This window comes from Bombina bombina, chromosome 1 (assembly GCF_027579735.1).
Source record: "Bombina bombina isolate aBomBom1 chromosome 1, aBomBom1.pri, whole genome shotgun sequence".
In the NCBI taxonomy this organism is placed as follows: domain Eukaryota; kingdom Metazoa; phylum Chordata; class Amphibia; order Anura; family Bombinatoridae; genus Bombina; species Bombina bombina.
The window spans coordinates 182455247-182477148 of NC_069499.1; the positions used below are offsets into that span (position 1 = coordinate 182455247).

Here is a 21902-nt window from a genome sequence, read left to right on the forward strand (position 1 = left end):
ATCAGCTAGAGCACAGCCTAGAATTAAAGGGGAACCTTGCTTTCAATTTAGAATTCAGTAGACAAGTTATATATAAGTTAAAATGTCAGGGTGGCTCAGACTATTAGTATTAGTATAGTATATGCCGCAAGTTGATTCCCTGAATACCAAAGCCAATCAGTTGGTCTGGGAGAGGGGTAGCAGGACTCTATCATCAGTTATAAAAGTTTTAAGGCACACCTTGCTCGCAACGCTCTGTTTTTCCCCCATGGTGAGTGACAGAAACCAAGTAAAAAAAAATGTACACATATATTCTTTTTACATATAAATTTCATATTTAAATATGCTGCAAATAATTTTGCTACTAAATATTCTTTGGGATCTTAGTCACACAATATGGCCATATTCTGCTCAGCCAGTCACCACTTACAAGGTGTCCCATGATTGACTGGTCCTAACACTATACAGTTTATTGTATTGTAGACACCAATTGATGATATTGTCTATTGTCGATTTTTCATATTTTGTGCAACTCTCAGACTGTAAGGAATGGAATTATATTAGCACCTTAAATATACCTCAGTAAGGAATTAGCATAATTAATCACACCCTTGTTTTTAGACCAATCAGGGTTAACTCTGTTGCTTTTTAAAGTGTACAGGTGTATAGTATGACAGCTATGATTACGGCCTGAGGGCCGAAACATGTTAGCAGATACTGTGATGGTTTGATGCTGCTTCGTGTACCTCTTGGATTACCATGTTTTTAACTTGATTGTTAAATAAAGACTTATTTTTACGAAGATTTGACTACTACACTACTTTGAATTTACCTTTGCTACTTCAGGCTACAGTAGCGTCTACACTAACAGCTCCGGTTGCTGTGGCTGGGACTTTGCACAATTTTCAACTCCGGACTCAGCGCTTCTATTCTGCTGTGTGGATTGGATTGACGCGAGACTTGATCACACGCACTTGCGGACACACCCCCTCCTGCATAGTGGGACGCTGAATACCTACGCGCGAGCACTGGGAGCGATCAAGGACACACCTGAGCTCCCTGAAATTAAAGAAATACAACAAGGGGGTTTGGTTAAGCACACCTGAAAAAAAACCATTTTATATATTGGCACTCATATTGTGAGAGTGCTGCCAAAATGACCAAAATACATATAAGACAAACAACAGGTATTGGCGCACATCTAAGCACTTAAGTCCACATATATTCTTTTTACATATAAATTTCATATTTAAATATGCTGCAAATAATTTTGCTACTAAATATTCTTTGGGATCTTAGTCACACAATATGGCCATATTCTGCTCAGCCAGTCACCACTTACAAGGTGTCCCATGATTGACTGGTCCTAACACTATACAGTTTATTGTATTGTAGACACCAATTGATGATATTGTCTATTGTCGATTTTTCATATTTTGTGCAACTCTCAGACTGTAAGGAATGGAATTATATTAGCACCTTAAATATACCTCAGTAAGGAATTAGCATAATTAATCACACCCTTGTTTTTAGACCAATCAGGGTTAACTCTGTTGCTTTTTAAAGTGTACAGGTGTATAGTATGACAGCTATGATTACGGCCTGAGGGCCGAAACATGTTAGCAGATACTGTGATGGTTTGATGCTGCTTCGTGTACCTCTTGGATTACCATGTTTTTAACTTGATTGTTAAATAAAGACTTATTTTTACGAAGATTTGACTACTACACTACTTTGAATTTACCTTTGCTACTTCAGGCTACAGTAGCGTCTACACTAACAGCTCCGGTTGCTGTGGCTGGGACTTTGCACAATTTTCAACTCCGGACTCAGCGCTTCTATTCTGCTGTGTGGATTGGATTGACGCGAGACTTGATCACACGCACTTGCGGACACACCCCCTCCTGCATAGTGGGACGCCGAATACCTACGCGCGAGCACTGGGAGCGATCAAGGACACACCTGAGCTCCCTGAAATTAAAGAAATACAACAAGGGGGTTTGACAAACAAACAACAGGTATTGGCGCACATCTAAGCACTTAAGTCCACATATATTCTTTTTACATATAAATTTCATATTTAAATATGCTGCAAATAATTTTGCTACTAAATATTCTTTGGGATCTTAGTCACACAATATGGCCATATTCTGCTCAGCCAGTCACCACTTACAAGGTGTCCCAAAATTGACTGTTCCTAACACTATACAGTTTAGCTTTGCTGGGCTGAATCATTCGATTCTAATATTAAATACAGAATTCCAACACTGCAGTTCTATGCCTCAAATCATGACTGCACAGAATGAAACGCCCTAGCTTTATATATATATATATATATATATATATATACAGATTAGCCTTACTGGGCTGAAACATATATATATATATATATATATATATATATATATATATATATATATATATATATAGAGCACAATCACATTGTCTGGGACACACCTGAGCAGGGGGGGGGGGGGGGGTGCTTAAACCAAAGGGATTTGGTCAGCTCCCTGAAATTAAAGAAATACAACAAGGGGGTTTGGTTAAGCACACCTGAAAAAAAAAAAACATTTTATATATTGGCACTCATATTGTGAGAGTGCTGCCAAAATTATCAAAATACATATAAGACAAACAGGTATGACAGCATGCCATTTTATTTTACACATTTTTTTAGACTAATATATTTGAAAGTAATTTTTAAATTTAAAAAAAAAATGCTGATATACTGGCTGAAAAAAGAGACTTACACTGGAATGCACTTTGTTGTCAGACTTTATTGTTGGCAGACAGCAACAGCTGAGCCCGGAGTAATGGATGAATTAGGGCAGCAGTAATAAAAAACGGCAATAGATGAGATTGCTGGCTGCTGTCACAGAAGTATGGAGTGACTTATAGTGTAGAGAAAGACCGATACACAGCAGAGTGAAAGGAAGAGGAATACAGATCGATTCAATTTAGGACATCTAAAAATTCAAGAACTGCATCCCCAAGATCCCAAAGAAAAATGTAAGTCAGGGAGAGTAGAATTAATGCATACATCAGTTTGGTGATGAAGAGTTAAAGGGACATGAAACCCACATTTTTTTCATGATTTAGAGCATGCACTTTTAAACAACTTTCTAATTTACTTCTATTATCTAATTTGCTTCATTCTCTTGATATTTGTTGCTGAGTAGCATATCTAGATATGCTCAATAGCTGCTTATTGGTAGAAGCACATAGATGCCTCGTGTGATTGGCTCACTCATGTGCATTGCTATTTCTTCAACAAAGATTATCTAAAGAATGAAGCAAATTAGATAATAGAAGTAATTTGGGAAGTTATTTAAAATTGTATTCTCTACCTGAATCATGAGAGACATTGTTTGGGTTTAGTGTCCCTTTAATGTTTACATGAGGAAGGGCTTGTAACATCTGCATGTTGAGTGGGATTAACATCTTCATGGTAGTTAATGTTTATAATGGGGGAAGCAGATGGCATCTGCATGTGGCATAGAGAGGGTTAATACCTTCACAAAGTAGATGATTAAATATGGATGTGTGGGGGAATATGTGGGAATAGTCTAATGAACATATAAATTGGAGATAAAGAGTTAAAGGGACACTGAACCCAATTTTTTTCTTTCGTGATTCAGATAGAGCATGCAATTTTAGGCAACTTTCTAATTTACTCCTATTATCAAATTTTCTTCATTCTCTTGGTATCTTTATTTGAAAAGCAAAAATGTAAGTTTAGATGTTGGCCCATTTTTGGTGAACAACCTGGCTTGTTCTTGATGATTGGTGGATTGATTTAACCGACCAATAAACAAGTGCTGAACCAAAAAACAACATTAGATGCAAATAAAGATAGCAAGAGAACGAAGAAAAATTGATAAAGAGTAAATTAGAAAGTTGCTTAAAATTGCATGCTCTATCTGACTCAAAAAAATTGGGTTCAGTGTCCCTTTAATATATATTTGCATACAAAGGAGGGTCCTAAAAGCTACATGTACTCTAAACCAGTGGCGGCTGGTGACTTTTGAAGATGGGGGAGCACTAGCCCCGCCCCTCCGATGGCTCCGCCCATTTTAGTGTGTGTGTATATATATATATACACATACATACACACACACACACATAGCCCACCCACAGACACACAGCCCCCCACACACACACACACAGCCCCCCACACACACACAGCCCCCCACACACACACAGCCCCCCACACACACAGCCCCCCACACACACACAGCCCCCCCCACACACACACACACAGAGAAGGGACTGGAAAGCACATTGTATTTAGTATAAAGTTACTAGTAGACCATCAGTTCTTCACATCTAGGAGCAAAATGGTTAATAAAAAGGCTGTGAGCTGCAGGGAGAAGGGTTGAGACCTCTTGCCCTGTAGAGCAATACACATCAAAGAGGCTTGAGTCCTTTAAAAATAAACAGGAGACATGAGTAAAAGCTACCCTTGTCTGTCTTCCCTCTTACCTTGGTTCACAAACTATCTCCTGCCTGAACATTCATCATGACCTGTGTGCAGTGCACTGGCTCAAGCAGAGGATCAGGATGTCAGCATGACTGCACCACACATGGGCAGGGAGAATGGGGGGCCGTGGGGTGAACTTCCATGATGATTTGTGCTGTGTGTCATTAGCATGGCGTGTGGGACTAAGAAGGTGGGGGAATCGGATTATAGTTAGCACTAAAGTCAATCTAGTAGTCTGCAGCCATTAACCCTAGCATTGCCAAATACACCCCATCCATGATCATCAGTATTAATTCACACTGGACTACAGACAGTATTACATGATTTGTCTGCCTGCCTGGAACACAGTGTGTGTGTGACAGAGAGAGAGACTGTGCCTATGTGACAGAGAGAGAGAGAGAGAGACTGTGCATGTGTGACAGAGAATGAGAGACAGCGTGTGTGTGACAGAGAGAGAGTCTGTGCGTGTGTGACATAGAGAGAGAGAGACAGTGTGTGTGGCAGAGAGACGGTGTGTGTGTGACAGAGAGAGAGACTATGTGAGTGTGACAGAGAGAGAGAGACAGTGTGTGTGTGTGACAGAGAGAGACAGTGTGTGTGTGTGTGTGAGACAGAGAGACAGTGTGTGTGTGTGAGACAGAGAGACAGTGTGTGTGTGACAGAGAGAGAGACTGCGTGTGTGATAGAGAGAGAGAGTGTGTGTGTGTGTGTGGCAGAGAGAGACAGTGTGTGTGTGTGACAGAGAGAGACAGTGTGTGTGTGTGACAGAGAGAGACTGTGTGTGTGTGTGTGGCAGAGAGAGACAGTGTGTGTGTGTGACAGAGAGAGACTGTGTGTGTGTGCATGTGTGTGTTTCTCAATTACTGAGCCCCAGGCCCCTAGAAGATTGGAGCTAGATGAATCCCTATATATTTATATATATATATATATATATATATATATATATATATTTTAAAGAAAAATAATATTTAACCCAACACAAGTAACAAGTATAATATTTTTATTATCATTTACACTGACTTCCCCCCTTTAGATGAATACTTTAAGTATTCATCTAAAGGAAGGGTGTCAAAGTATAAATGATAATAAAAATAATATTTACTTTGTGCATTGCAATATTGCATATTTTTTCAACAAGAAAGTGAAACTTTGGAATGACACAGCCCAGGTGCACAAACAAAAATGGAAGTTTTTTGCAAGAAACTTGTTTGCATATATAGATATATATTCCAACACTCTCAAGCACACATCAGAAAGACACTACATCACAAATAACACTTGTACCTTTTTGCCTCCTGCCTGCCTTGATATACTGTATGTATATATATATATATTTTACCTGCTTAAATGTCCAGTCATATTCTTATGCAAATATCTACAATTGGACTCACAGGAGCAAAGGAGAAAGTGAAAGTTACAGCCTGCTACCGATCTGAAGGAGACTAAGGATTGCATTCCTGACATTCTCTCGGTAGCAGGCTGTCCAGATTTTCAGCTCTTAGGCTTTAATTTATTGCAAATTGTGCTTTCAGGGGTCATAAGAGAAGTCATGTAATAAATTGTATGTAGTTGTACTGCCAGAGTGAAACCATCCAGTGCACATCAGACAGGGCTTATAAACTGCCGTAACATGTTCCCTGCAGCAAGATACAATCTGTCCTCTCATTTGCAGCGTAATTAATAATAGGCAGCACCATACATGATGAAGCTGCAGCAGATCATGATCCAGGTTTAAATTCCTATTCAGGCACACCCCGGGCAAAGCTAAACTGTTTCTGACCATCACCCACCTGACAATAATGCTGCACATAGCCTGCACTTCTAGAGTTCTGGTTGTAGCTGCAGGATGGTCCAACTTCAACACAGCAGAGCGCGCTTTCCAGTAATATTTTCTCCTAGGCTAGAGCCTAACTACAAGCCCTGCCCCCACAAAGCATAAGACACCCACATTCAGACCCACTTGTTTTAAGGCAACAGCAACACTCACAAGTGACTAAATAACTTTATACATGGGGGCTATACAAAAAAAATTAAAAACAGAACCTTAGCCTGCAGCTGCCTGTAGTCCAAGTTGCTTGCTTCCGGCTCCTTCCCTCGCCTAGCCTGAGTGAGTCGCAATCTTCTCCTCCAGCACACATGCCCACATGCTGCTATGCTGCTCCAGCCCCTAACTTTATGCACAGTTGCGCATGGCCCCTGGGTGGGGTGGGAGCTGGCTGCTGACTGACTGTCTCAGTGACTCACTCTAGCTGGCAGTCCGTCCCGGCTCCGCCTCCTCGCTGCCTCTCTGCCCACAAAACAATACTCCTCCTCCCACACACACAGCTCTTAGTGTGCGAGGGTCACGTGACAGCTGGCTCTCGCACACTAAAATCTGTGCGGTTAGGAGACCTATGGGCTGGCCTGTAGGTGGCACTGCAGTCAATGCAGTTTTAAAGTGGAAAGGACTTTTGCCTATAATTCTATCTATCGCACTGCACAGCATGTGCGATATAGATAGAAGTATTAGGCAAAAGACCATTCCACTGTAAAACTGCATTGACTGCAAATAAATAAATAATTAGAAACAGCAATTTTAATGGAGCCTGGAGGATTTTTTAATATAAATAAGCAAAAAAGGTTTAAAAATTAAAAAAAAAAAAATATTTCTCAATCTTTTTTTTTTTTTCTTTTTTTTTTGTTCATCAGGGGTCAGGGGGTTTGGTCAGTGGGTTTGGTCAGGGGGTTCACGTGCTCAAGTGCTCCTATAGAGGAGCCTCCACTGCTCTAAACAGGGTTAATGTTTATTAATATCATACTGAACTATTTAATTGGAGTGGGAGATGCAAGCAGAATATCTACCAACACATACACACTACACATACATACACTCACATACATACACAGTTACACTCACATACATACATACATACATACACTCACATACATACATACACTCACATACATACATACATACATACACTCACATACATACACACACATACACTCACATACATACACAGTTACTCACATACATACACACATACACTCACATACATACACTCACATACATACATACATACACACACATACACTCACATACATACACAGTTACACTCACATACATACACACACATACACTCACATACATACACAGTTACACTCACATACATACACACACATACACTCACATACATACACAGTTACACTCACATGCATATACAGTTACACTCACATACATACATACTCACATACATACACAGTTACACTCACATACATACATAGTTACACTCACATACATACACACACACACACATACACTCACATACATACACAGTTACACTCACATACATACATACATACACTCACATACATACATACACAGTTACACTCACATACATGGATACACACACACTCACATACATACACAGTTACACTCACATACAAACATACACATAGATAAACATACATACATACTCCAACACACTGCTGCAAAGTGGAAATTGTTTTTGAAATGTTGGCAAATGGCAACTATGTTGGTGGATTTTTCAATCAGTGAATCTCTCACTCTAAATAAGCACAGCACACTCTGAGTGTACACTGCTGTTTGAGCCACTACTTTGTATAAGTGCAGTAATTTTGTTGCTGTGAGCTTTCTAGCTCTACTTAAAACTGTATATTGTGTTGTGAATTGTATTTATTTGACCAATACCCAATTATAACTTTATCTGGGTGCAAAATATGTGTAGAGCATGCAGGTTTCTGTAGAAACCACTGGTTCAGCCAGTGTAGAACATCTTGTATAAGATAAGCTACCAAAACATCTTCCCTAGCTCTGAACTCTGCTCAAGTCCTATTGCTAAGGAATATTTACTGCTGATAATATTGACTTAATATACTAAGTGCTATTTGCAACCTTCACTTAGGTACAACAGGTGATATCTCAACACCTGCATGATAGCCGTGAGAATGGGTGGACATTAAATATTCCTTACCTCACAGCTGATACCACATATAGATAATTTCACACTATAGTTATGATTAAAAAATAGTTTTCAGTAACTCAACATTTTGCATACGTTGTATCATAAAGCAACGAGTTAATGTATATATATTCAATATTTAAAAAGCAGGAAATTTAATTATGTGTGTGTGTATATATATATATATATATCTGTATGTGTGTGTATGTACAGTATATATATATATATATATATATATATATATGTGTGTGTATATATATATATATATATATATATATATATATATACATACAAGTAGCCCTCAGTTTACGCTGGGGTAAGTTCCAGAAGGAATGGTTGTAAATCGAAACCGTTGTAAATTGAAGCCCAGTTTATAATGTAAGTCAATGGGAAGTGAGGGAGATAGGTTCCAGGCCCCTCTCAAAATTGTCATAAGTAACACCTAATACATTATTTTAAAAGCATTGGAATGAAAACTTTAAATGCTAGACAGCATTATAAACCTAATAGAATAATCACACAACACAGAATATATAATTAAACTAAGTTAAATGAACAAAAACATTTGCTAAACAGCATTATAAACCTGATAAAATGATCACACAACACAGACTTCATTTGCATTTTTCTGCAAACCGTTCTTTCTATGCATTCCAATCTGGACTGAGTAATAGACAGAAAGATCTTGTTCCTTTGAAATCTGCTTGATAGTTCAGATCTGGTTAAACTGATTAATTTCAGCTTGCTTGGCTTTGCTGCAACACAAGCGGACAGCTCTACCTACTGGCTATTTTAATAAATGCACTGCTTCTCAATGCTTTTCAATAGCAGTCACATGACTGGAAAAAAAGGTTGTTATTAGTGATGCACCGAAATGGAAATTCTGGACCGAAACCGAATCCGAAAATCCAGGATGCATTTGGCCGAAAACCGAAACTGATACCGAAAATGTGTTTTTTCAAATTAATTTTTTTTAGTTTTTTTTTTTTTTTTTGCATAATTAGAGCCAATAAAAAAGCCCACACTTTTATTGAAAGTAATACACTAAAATTGGACCAAAATATCTTAAAACAATAATATGCTACACAATAATTTTACCAAGAAAAAAAAAAAAAGAAAAAAATGCAATTTTCGGCCAAAATGTTTCCTCACTTAAAACAATTATAAATATCATTATACTGTATTCTTCATTTAGTTCTATGTAACAGAATCATATTTAACTGTTTTTTTTTTTTTTTACCAATTATCCAAATAAAGTATAGTCCTAGAAAACTCATAATATGCAGAACAGTAAGTCAAGTAATAAACTTAAATAGCAGCTCTAGGCTAGCATCAAATTTGAAACATGCTACACAATAATTTTACAGAAAATAACAGGCAAAAAAAACAAAAACCGAAATAGCCAAAAAGGCTATTTTCGGCCGAAACTTTCTGCGGCCGAAATTTCGGTGCATCCCTAGTTGTTATTCTGAAACGGTGTAATAACGAGGGCCACCTGTATATGCATGTATGTATGTGTGTGTGTGTGTATATATATATATATATATATATATATATATATATATATATATATATATACATACAGGTAGCCTTCAGTTTACGCCGGGGTTATGTTCCAGAAGGAATGGTTGTAAATCGAAACCGTTGTAAATTGAAACCCAGTTTATAATGTAAGTCAATGGGAAGTGAGGGAGATAGGTTCCAGGCCCCTCTCAAAATTGTCATAAGTAACACCTAATACGTTATTTTTAATGCTTTGAAATTAAGACTTTAAATGCTAAACAGCATTATAAACCTAATAAAATAATCACACAACACAGAATATATAATTAAACTAAGTTAAATGAACAAAAACATTTGCTAAACAGCATTATAAACCTAATAAAATAATCACACAACACAGACTTCACTTGCATTTTTCTGCAAACAATTCTTTCTATGCATTCCAATCTGGACTGATTTATAGACAGGAAGATCTTGTTCCTTTGAAATCTGCTCGATAGCTCAGGTCAGGTTAAACTGATTAATTTCAGCTTGCTTGGCTTTGCTGCAACACAAGGTACAGCTCCACCTACTGGCTATTTTAATAAATTCACTGCTTCTCAATGCTTTTCAATAGCAGTCACATGACTGGAAAAAAAGGTTGTTATTCTGAAACGGTGTAAATTGAACCGTTGTAAAACGAGGGCCACCTGTATATATATATATATATATATATACAGGTAGCCCTCAGTTTACGCTGGGGTTAGGTTCCAGAAGGAATGGTTGTAAATCGAAACCGTTGTAAATTGAAGCCCAGTTTATAATGTAAGTCAATGGGAAGTGAGGGAGATAGGTTCCAGGCCCCTCTCAAAATTGTCATAAGTAACACCTAATACATTATTTTAAAAGCATTGGAATGAAAACTTTAAATGCTAGACAGCATTATAAACCTAATAGAATAATCACACAACACAGAATATATAATTAAACTAAGTTAAATGAACAAAAACATTTGCTAAACAGCATTATAAACCTGATAAAATGATCACACAACACAGACTTCATTTGCATTTTTCTGCAAACCGTTCTTTCTATGCATTCCAATCTGGACTGAGTAATAGACAGAAAGATCTTGTTCCTTTGAAATCTGCTTGATAGTTCAGATCTGGTTAAACTGATTAATTTCAGCTTGCTTGGCTTTTCTGCAACACAAGCGGACAGCTCTACCTACTGGCTATTTTAATAAATGCACTGCTTCTCAATGCTTTTCAATAGCAGTCACATGACTGGAAAAAAAGGTTGTTATTCTGAAACGGTGTAATAACGAGGGCCACCTGTATATGCATGTATGTATGTGTGTGTGTGTGTATATATATATATATATATATATATATATACAGGTAGCCCTAGGTTTACGCCGGGGTTAGGTTCCAGAAGGAATGGTTGTAAATCGAAACCGTTGTAAATTGAAACCCAGTTTATAATGTAAGTCAATGGGAAGTGAGGGAGATAGGTTCCAGGCCCCTCTCAAAATTGTCATAAGTAACACCTAATACGTTAATTTTAATGCTTTGAAATTAAGACTTTAAATGCTAAACAGCATTATAAACCTAATAAAATAATCACACAACACAGAATATATAATTAAACTAAGTTAAATGAACAAAAACATTTGCTAAACAGCATTATAAACCTAATAAAATAATCACACAACACAGACTTCACTTGCATTTTTCTGCAAACAATTCTTTCTATGCATTCCAATCTGGACTGATTTATAGACAGGAAGATCTTGTTCCTTTGAAATCTGCTCGATAGCTCAGGTCAGGTTAAACTGATTAATTTCAGCTTGCTTGGCTTTGCTGCAACACAAGGTACAGCTCCACCTACTGGCTATTTTAATAAATTCACTGCTTCTCAATGCTTTTCAATAGCAGTCACATGACTGGAAAAAAAGGTTGTTATTCTGAAACGGTGTAAATTGAACCGTTGTAAAACGAGGGCCACCTGTATATATATATATATATATATATATATATATATATATATATATATATATATATATAAAGTTTTAAAAAAATGTGGGGTTTATTATTTATTTATTTAGTTTACTTTTAAAAAAACAAAAGCAAAACTACTTGTTCAAATGGGTGGAGCCTGAGCCACCTGGGGTGGGTCTTTATTAAAGGGGTGGAGTCTAGCGCCCTACCATTTTCAAAATTCACCAGCCGCCACTGGTACTGCACAGAGATCACCTGTAGTGATTTAAAAGGATTGATAATTACTGGAACCAATGATAGTTGGGTGTCTGGAAAGGGTCCCCTCTTACTGTTAAAGGCATTGGCAAAGCTTGGTGGCATTAATGAACGAGCTATTGCTGTGAAGTAGGGAGTTGGTCTCTGCTGTGTAACTTCCATCTTGTCTAGTTTAACAGACTCTTGCAGGGATCCACTACAAAGGCCGCGAGGCAATGTTTCTTCTAATTTTTTTAAATAGTGTGCGCAAAATTTTGCTTGTGCAATTTTTGGCCAAGCGACTAAAATATGTGAGCACTTTACTCTTGAGTGTAGCCAAACTTGAAACTGTTGTAAAGGTTGTAACTTGCATACACAAACACACAGACATTCACACACACACACACCACATACACATTCATACACACACTCACCCTCACATTTATATACTGCAGAATTTCAAGTGGTTGAGTCAAAATAATACATGAAATTTACCGTATGCAAAAGGAAAACCATACTTTAAATAATAAAGACTTGATTAAACTAGAGAATTCAGTAAGGCAAAATACAGATTATTCTAACCTTGGTGCCTAAATCTAGATTTTATTAAAGACAGGAGACGAATATTTTGCATTCGTTTTTACTGACTTCCAAACAGCAGCAAAGAAAACATAACATAGTAACAAAAAACATCCAATCAGCAGAGAGCAGATAATATAACCACATAAGCGCAGGAAATAACTTCCTCTTTTCGCTGCCGTAACAGAAGAAGGAAATAACTTCCTCTTTTCGCTGCTGTAACAGAAGAAGGAAAGTCCATTAACTCGAAAACTTCACCCAGGATGACCATAGAGATTCCATTGAAGAAAGAGAGAATATAGACATCCCAGTTCCAAGCGAGCAAAGCTCCATAAAGCTGAAAACAAACAAAAAGAAAAAAGGGAGAAATAATACTGCTACTATAACGGTAAACGAACCTACGGAGAACAAAGGTTAACAAAGGTTAATATATTTATTTTTTAAATTTATTTATTTATTTTTTTATTTTTTTATTTATACTTCCAGGGGGGGGGAAGAGGTGGGAAAATACTTGCCTCCTGTCTTTAATAAAATTTAGATTATTTAGGCAAGACAGGAGGCTTCATATTTTGCATATTTTAAAGCCCTGAAAAGGACAGAGTGGAATGTATGTACAGAGTGGAATGCATGAGGAGTAGGTTAAGAAAAATACCAAGCTGAAAGACCCAATGGTCGAAGCCTAAGAAACCTGAACAGAAAGAGCTCCAAAAAGAGAAGGATATTTGTGCCAGGTGTGGACCCTCTGATCCATGAAAGGTAATCTGACGAAGAACCACTAAGGTCTTTAGCCTAGGGAGATAAACAGGAAGCCAAAGGGCTACACCAAGAGAATCCTCTGAGAACTAGGTAAAACGAAATTTAGAGGGCGAAGAGGATCAGAGAAAATAGAGAGGGAGACGCCTTCCGAGAAATAATGAAGAATGAACATCAGAGTCCTCGGCACCTAAATTTGCCAATGAAAACAGGCAAAGGGGTATGGCAAAGGATGCTGAAAGCTAGTTCCTGAAGAAAGAAAGAACCGCATAGCCAGAGACTCGAATAACAAGGTAAGAGGGTTCTGAACCTTAAAGGTCCACAAGGATGGCAGACTAAACAATGTCTACCCACGGGGACATTTCGAAGGGAATATGGTCCACAGAAAGGCAGAGCAGGACCGATCGACAGGCCAGGAAAAAAACTAGAGAAAAAGTGGGAAAGTGGAGGTAGAAAAGGGATCAATATCCATTCCCACACACCAACGAACCCAGACTGTCCAGTGTAGAATAGCAGAACCTTCAAGAACTTGGGGCCCAGGATTCCCACCGTGGGAGGACACCTCATGCTAAGGCCTCCGGACAACCAGGGTATAACTGAAATCCGCTAGACTAGGTGATTCAGATGTCCTAGGGGACAAAATTCTGGGTCATGAGACTACAACACGTTGCCATCTCTAGATGCTGGAAAATCTCCATTGACGAGAAACCAGTCCGCTGAGTGATTGGAGACTCTCGGGGTAAAATTGTTCCGAACAATCTGATAGCACAAGGAAAGAGACCAAGAAAGGTGGAGAGGGCCAGAAAATGGGTTGGATGGATTAGAGGACAAGAGGCCAAAGATTCTCAATAAATGCGGATGGAAATTCAGACAGTGGCCCAAAGCAGGTCGGATCCTGAGTTGATCTATCTTCTCCTGCGGAAGAAGGAGATGGCCCTGGGTTGCATCATCAGATGTGAAGAAAGAATACCTCAAGATAGTGAGAAAAGAGTCCCCAAACAAAGGGCCTAGGTTGAAGCCTCCCTCTTCAGTTGCTTAAACTGTTAGTAAGGGATCAGTGTGAAATAATGCAGCTCTACGCCTTTCCCTGGAGAGAGCAACATTAGAGTTGCCCAGCAGATAAAAGCCTAGGAAGCCCAGATTCCAACCATGGAATGATCTAAGGAGGAGCCGGAAAGAGGAGCCTTGTTGAAAATAGAAAATTAGTAAGATTTGGGCCAGAGGGCCAGAAGTATCCAGGCATTTATACTGGACACCACAAAGGGATCACTCCAGGCCTTACCTTGGATTTTACCCTTCATAGTCGGGAAACTTATCAGTTTAGAGTCAAACCTAGGGGTGGTTGATTCCTTGCCGGGAAGAAAAGGCTTACGGCATTCAGCCCTAAAAGCCTATATTCACGGACCAGAGAATGGAGAAGGCGTCTCTGGAGAAACCTAGGCCGATGAGGAGGGAGGGACCACTCGGAATCCTCAGGGTCAAGGATTCTCTGCCCCGCATTACCTCAGTGGATGAGTTTCTATCGCCCCTATTAATCTTGCTCGGGGCCTTCATTTACGTGTTGTTTCTTGCCCTTAGAAAGCTAAGGAGTATTTTTAAAGAACAAGTACTATGTTTGAGGTCCTGACTCACTTCCTATATATTATGAGACTGATCCACAATCTATTGTTCTAACAAAATTAATTAGAAAATATGAGTATAAAAGGCCAAACACTAACTCTTACCCCGCGTACACCTTGGCTAACAAAGACATATATGTATATATAAGTAAATACACACAAAATTAGTAATCTGCAAAAGAAAAAACATGTTACTCAAAGAAATATTTGTGTATCCACACATATACACATATAAACTAATAGATATGGTTTAGAAAGAATAATATACTAACAGATTAATATATACCTATAATATAATATTTGATATAGCCTTAATACAGGCTCAAAATACTTAAATACTAAATATAATATAGCCTTAATACAGACTAATCTACTTATAAAGCTTTAATACAGGCTTAATATACTTACAATTGATATAGCCTTAATAGAGGCTTAAAATACAAGAGATATAGCCTAATATAGGCTTAATATACTAAATGTAATATAGCCTTAATACAGGCTGAATGTATTATATTTGTTATAACCTTAATACAGGCTTCATATACTTGAATTTAATATAACCTAAATACAGGCTTAAAGGGACGGTCTAGGCCAAAATAAACTGCCATGATTCAGATAGGGCATGTAATTTTATCACCAATTTTGCTTTGTTCTCTTGGTATTCTTAGTTGAAAGCTTAACCTAGGAGGTTCATATGCTAATTTCTTAGACCTTGAAGGCCACCTCTTTTCATAATGCATTTTAACAGATTTTCACTACTAGAGGGTGTTAGTTCATGTGTTTCATATAGATAACACTGTGCTCGTGCACGTGAAGTTATCTGGGAGCAGGCACTGATTGGCTAAACTGCAAGTCTGTCAAAAGAACTGAAATAAATGGGCAGTTTGCAGAGGCTTAGATACAAGATAATCACAGAGGTTAAAAGTATATTAATATAACTGTGTTGGTTATGCAAAACTGGGGAATGGGTAATAAAGGGATTATCTATCTTTTAAACAATAAAAATTCTGGTGTAGACTGTCCCTTTAAAGTAGCCTTAAAGGGACAGTCAAGTCCAAAAAAAACTTTCATGATTTAAATAGGGAATGTAATTTTAAACAACTTTCCAGTTTACTTTTATCACCAATTTTTGCTTTGTTCTCTTGGTATTCTTAGTTGAAAGCTAATTCTAGGAGGTTCATGTGCTAATTTCTTAGACCTTGAAGACTGCCTCTAATCTGAATGCATTTTTACCACTAGAGGGCATTAGTTCATGTGTTTCATATAGATAACATTGAGCTCATGCATGTGAAGTTACCCTGGAGTGAGCACTGATTGGCTAAAAAGCAAGTTGGTCAAAAGAACTGAAATAAGGGGGCAGTTTGCAGAAGCTTAGATACAAGATAATCACAGAGGTAAAAATTATATTATTATAACTGTGTTAGTTATGCAAAACTAGGGAATGGGTAATAAAGGGATTATCTATCTTTTAAAACAATAAATATTCTGGTGTTGACTGTCCCTTTAATACAGGCTCATATGCTATATCTGATTCGATTATTATATTTCATATCTAGAATTACTATTATAATTTCCTGCAAAAGAAAAGAAAGAAAAATAATTGTTAAAACATAGCCTATTTGCCGGGTTCTAGCTAATGGGGGAAAACATATAAGTAGTTTGTGCACCTTGCCGCCACAAATCCACAGCCTGGTGCGCGTCTCTCTGAGAAGTTGAAACCTGTACTCTCTATCTCCAGATAGGAGGAGTACCACTAGGCTATGCAGTGCCTTTGCAAGTAGCGCCTGCTGTCAAGGAGTTTGTGAGGAGATGGCGGCTTATAACGTTCCCGGCCGCAACTGGTCACATAGAGCAAGACCGGGATCGCTAGAAGGAGAGGGGCCAGAAGTGGCTGCAAGCCACGAGGAAGATGGTTCCAAGCATCTTACTAGCAGTCCCAGTGGGAAAGCCGTTTAAGAGGAAAAGTATGAGGGAGGTAATACTCCCGGGGGAGCGATCACATGCAGCGGCGGTTCTGAAGGACAGAGTGCCGCTGCACGCACTATGCCACCAACGTTTAAGAAAATGCAGAGGAAATACATATGTTGTTATTAAGGGATTTAGTCCATTAGGCCACCATAACACTTAATAGCAACAGGAAAATAAAATGCACTATGTCACCAACAAGTTATAGAAACAACTCAAAAGTACTGGCAAGCAAAAAAATATTAAGAAATTATCACGGCTTGCCTAAAAGAAAAGTTATATCAATATAGTTAAGATACTAGTTAAGGGGATTTACATTCATCTGTGGTAGAAAAGACTAGTAAATGCTACAACTACATCTTCTATTTCTAAAGAAAACGACATTCTAAAGAAAAACTACATTAGGAATGATCAAACTTGTATTGCAATAAAAGCTATGATTACACAAATTGCACAAGCAAAAGATAACATCACCTGCTGTCTGGAAGGCAGCAAAGAAAAGAGGAAGTTATTTCCTGTGCTTATATGGTTATATTTTCTGCTTTCTGCTGATTGGATATTTTTTTGTTACTATGTTATTGTTTTCTTTGCTGCTGTTTGGAAGTAGGTAAAGATTAATGCAAAATATGAAGGCTCCTGTCTTGCCATAAAATTAACTAACAGTACAGATACCAACACACAACAAAATCTAGATCCTTAGGATAAATGTGAAACATTGTTGTACAAGCTGGCAAAGAGAACAGTTAAATTGCTGTATACATTTTAGGAAGGGCCAACTCAAGGCTAACTCAGCAAAACAAGAATAGTAGTCTGTGTTTGCACTGTGACTTGGTAGTATTTTTAAATACTTACATAGTCACTCATGCATTCTCTCTCATACACATACATTCTTTCTCACACACACACATACATTCTTTCTCTCTCACACACACATATACATTCTTTCTCTCTCTCACACACACATATAAATTCTTTCTCTCTCTCACACACACACATACATTCTTTCTCTCTCTCACACACACACATACATTCTTTCTCTCACACACATCCATTCTTTCTCTCTCACACACACACATTATTTCTCTCTTTCACACACACGCACACATTATTTCTCTCTCTCTCACACACACACACACACACATTCTTTCTTACACACACACACATACATTCTTTCTCTCTCACACACACATACACATTCTTTCTCGCACTGCTTCTCAATGCTTTTCAATAGCAGTCACATGACTGGAAAAAAAGGTTGTTATTCTGAAACGGTGTAATAACGAGGGCCACCTGTATATGCATGTATGTATGTATGTGTGTGTGTGTATATATATATATATATATATATATATATACAGGTAGCCCTAGGTTTACGCCGGGGTTAGGTTCCAGAAGGAATGGTTGTAAATCGAAACCGTTGTAAATTGAAACCCAGTTTATAATGTAAGTCAATGGGAAGTGAGGGAGATAGGTTCCAGGCCCCTCTCAAAATTGTCATAAGTAACACCTAATACGTTAATTTTAATGCTTTGAAATTAAGACTTTAAATGCTAAACAGCATTATAAACCTAATAAAATAATCACACAACACAGAATATATAATTAAACTAAGTTAAATGAACAAAAACATTTGCTAAACAGCATTATAAACCTAATAAAATAATCACACAACACAGACTTCACTTGCATTTTTCTGCAAACAATTCTTTCTATGCATTCCAATCTGGACTGATTTATAGACAGGAAGATCTTGTTCCTTTGAAATCTGCTCGATAGCTCAGGTCAGGTTAAACTGATTAATTTCAGCTTGCTTGGCTTTGCTGCAACACAAGGTACAGCTCCACCTACTGGCTATTTTAATAAATTCACTGCTTCTCAATGCTTTTCAATAGCAGTCACATGACTGGAAAAAAAGGTTGTTATTCTGAAACGGTGTAAATTGAACCGTTGTAAAACGAGGGCCACCTGTATATATATATATATATATATATATATATATATAAAGTTTTAAAAAAATGTGGGGTTTATTATTTATTTATTTAGTTTACTTTTAAAAAAACAAAAGCAAAACTACTTGTTCAAATGGGTGGAGCCTGAGCTACCTGGGGTGGGTCTTTATTAAAGGGGTGGAGTCTAGCGCCCTACCATTTTCAAAATTCACCAGCCGCCACTGGTACTGCACAGAGATCACCTGTAGTGATTTAAAAGGATTGATAATTACTGGAACCAATGATAGTTGGGTGTCTGGAAAGGGTCCCCTCTTACTGTTAAAGGCATTGGCAAAGCTTGGTGGCATTAATGAACGAGCTATTGCTGTGAAGTAGGGAGTTGGTCTCTGCTGTGTAACTTCCATCTTGTCTAGTTTAACAGACTCTTGCAGGGATCCACTACAAAGGCCGCGAGGCAATGTTTCTTCTAATTTTTTTAAATAGTGTGCGCAAAATTTTGCTTGTGCAATTTTTGGCCAAGCGACTAAAATATGTGAGCACTTTACTCTTGAGTGTAGCCAAACTTGAAACTGTTGTAAAGGTTGTAACTTGCATACACAAACACACAGACATTCACACACACACACACACACACACACCACATACACATTCATACACACACTCACCCTCACATTTATATACTGCAGAATTTCAAGTGGTTGAGTCAAAATAATACATGAAATTTACCGTATGCAAAAGGAAAACCATACTTTAAATAATAAAGACTTGATTAAACTAGAGAATTCAGTAAGGCAAAATACAGATTATTCTAACCTTGGTGCCTAAATCTAGATTTTATTAAAGACAGGAGACGAATATTTTGCATTCGTTTTTACTGACTTCCAAACAGCAGCAAAGAAAACATAACATAGTAACAAAAAACATCCAATCAGCAGAGAGCAGATAATATAACCACATAAGCGCAGGAAATAACTTCCTCTTTTCGCTGCCGTAACAGAAGAAGGAAATAACTTCCTCTTTTCGCTGCTGTAACAGAAGAAGGAAAGTCCATTAACTTGAAAACTTCACCCAGGATGACCATAGAGATTCCATTGAAGAAAGAGAGAATATAGACATCCCAGTTCCAAGCGAGCAAAGCTCCATAAAGCTGAAAACAAACAAAAAGAAAAAAGGGAGAAATAATACTGCTACTATAACGGTAAACGAACCTACGGAGAACAAAGGTTAACAAAGGTTAATATATTTATTTTTTAAATGTATTTATTTATTTATTTATTTATACTTCCAGGGGGGGGGAAGAGGTGGGAAAATACTTGCCTCCTGTCTTTAATAAAATTTAGATTATTTAGGCAAGACAGGAGGCTTCATATTTTGCATATTTTAAAGCCCTGAAAAGGACAGAGTGGAATGTATGTACAGAGTGGAATGCATGAGGAGTAGGTTAAGAAAAATACCAAGCTGAAAGACCCAATGGTCGAAGCCTAAGAAACCTGAACAGAAAGAGCTCCAAAAAGAGAAGGATATTTGTGCCAGGTGTGGACCCTCTGATCCATGAAAGGTAATCTGACGAAGAACCACTAAGGTCTTTAGCCTAGGGAGATAAACAGGAAGCCAAAGGGCTACACCAAGAGAATCCTCTGAGAACAAGGTAAAACGAAATTTAGAGGGCGAAGAGGATCAGAGAAAATAGAGAGGGAGACGCCTTCCGAGAAATAATGAAGAATGAACATCAGAGTCCTCGGCACCTAAATTTGCCAATGAAAACAGGCAAAGGGGTATGGCAAAGGATGCTGAAAGCTAGTTCCTGAAGAAAGAAAGAACCGCATAGCCAGAGACTCGAATAACAAGGTAAGAGGGTTCTGAACCTTAAAGGTCCACAAGGATGGCAGACTAAACAATGTCTACCCACGGGGACATTTCGAAGAGAATATGGTCCACAGAAAGGCAGAGCAGGACCGATCGACAGGCCAGGAAAAAAACTAGAGAAAAAGTGGGAAAGTGGAGGTAGAAAAGGGATCAATATCCATTCCCACACACCAACGAACCCAGACTGTCCAGTGTAGAATAGCAGAACCTTCAAGAACTTGGGGCCCAGGATTCCCACCGTGGGAGGACACCTCATGCTAAGGCCTCCGGACAACCAGGGTATAACTGAAATCCGCTAGACTAGGTGATTCAGATGTCCTAGGGGACAAAATTCTGGGTCATGAGACTACAACACGTTGCCATCTCTAGATGCTGGAAAATCTCCATTGACGAGAAACCAGTCCGCTGAGTGATTGGAGACTCTCGGGGTAAAATTGTTCCGAACAATCTGATAGCACAAGGAAAGAGACCAAGAAAGGTGGAGAGGGCCAGAAAATGGGTTGGATGGATTAGAGGACAAGAGGCCAAAGATTCTCAATAAATGCGGATGGAAATTCAGACAGTGGCCCAAAGCAGGTCGGATCCTGAGTTGATCTATCTTCTCCTGCGGAAGAAGGAGATGGCCCTGGGTTGCATCATCAGATGTGAAGAAAGAATACCTCAAGATAGTGAGAAAAGAGTCCCCAAACAAAGGGCCTAGGTTGAAGCCTCCCTCTTCAGTTGCTTAAACTGTTAGTAAGGGATCAGTGTGAAATAATGCAGCTCTACGCCTTTCCCTGGAGAGAGCAACATTAGAGTTGCCCAGCAGATAAAAGCCTAGGAAGCCCAGATTCCAACCATGGAATGATCTAAGGAGGAGCCGGAAAGAGGAGCCTTGTTGAAAATAGAAAATTAGTAAGATTTGGGCCAGAGGGCCAGAAGTATCCAGGCATTTATACTGGACACCACAAAGGGATCACTCCAGGCCTTACCTTGGATTTTACCCTTCATAGTCGGGAAACTTATCAGTTTAGAGTCAAACCTAGGGGTGGTTG

General features: G+C 38.2%; 1 protein-coding gene and 1 long non-coding RNA gene across 2 annotated transcripts in view; one reads left to right on the forward strand and one right to left on the reverse strand.

Annotated features, from left to right (window-relative positions):
• The window catches only part of PRORP (protein only RNase P catalytic subunit), a 235430-nt gene that overhangs the window by 25779 nt on the left and 187749 nt on the right, over positions 1–21902 (forward strand). The window lies entirely within an intron of this gene.
• Positions 821–5839, reverse strand: LOC128645035 (uncharacterized). Its single transcript, XR_008400068.1, has 3 exons — positions 5799–5839; positions 1724–1950; positions 821–1038 (listed from the first exon to the last, which is right to left on the reverse strand). It is a non-coding gene; the product is annotated as an uncharacterized LOC128645035 (long non-coding RNA).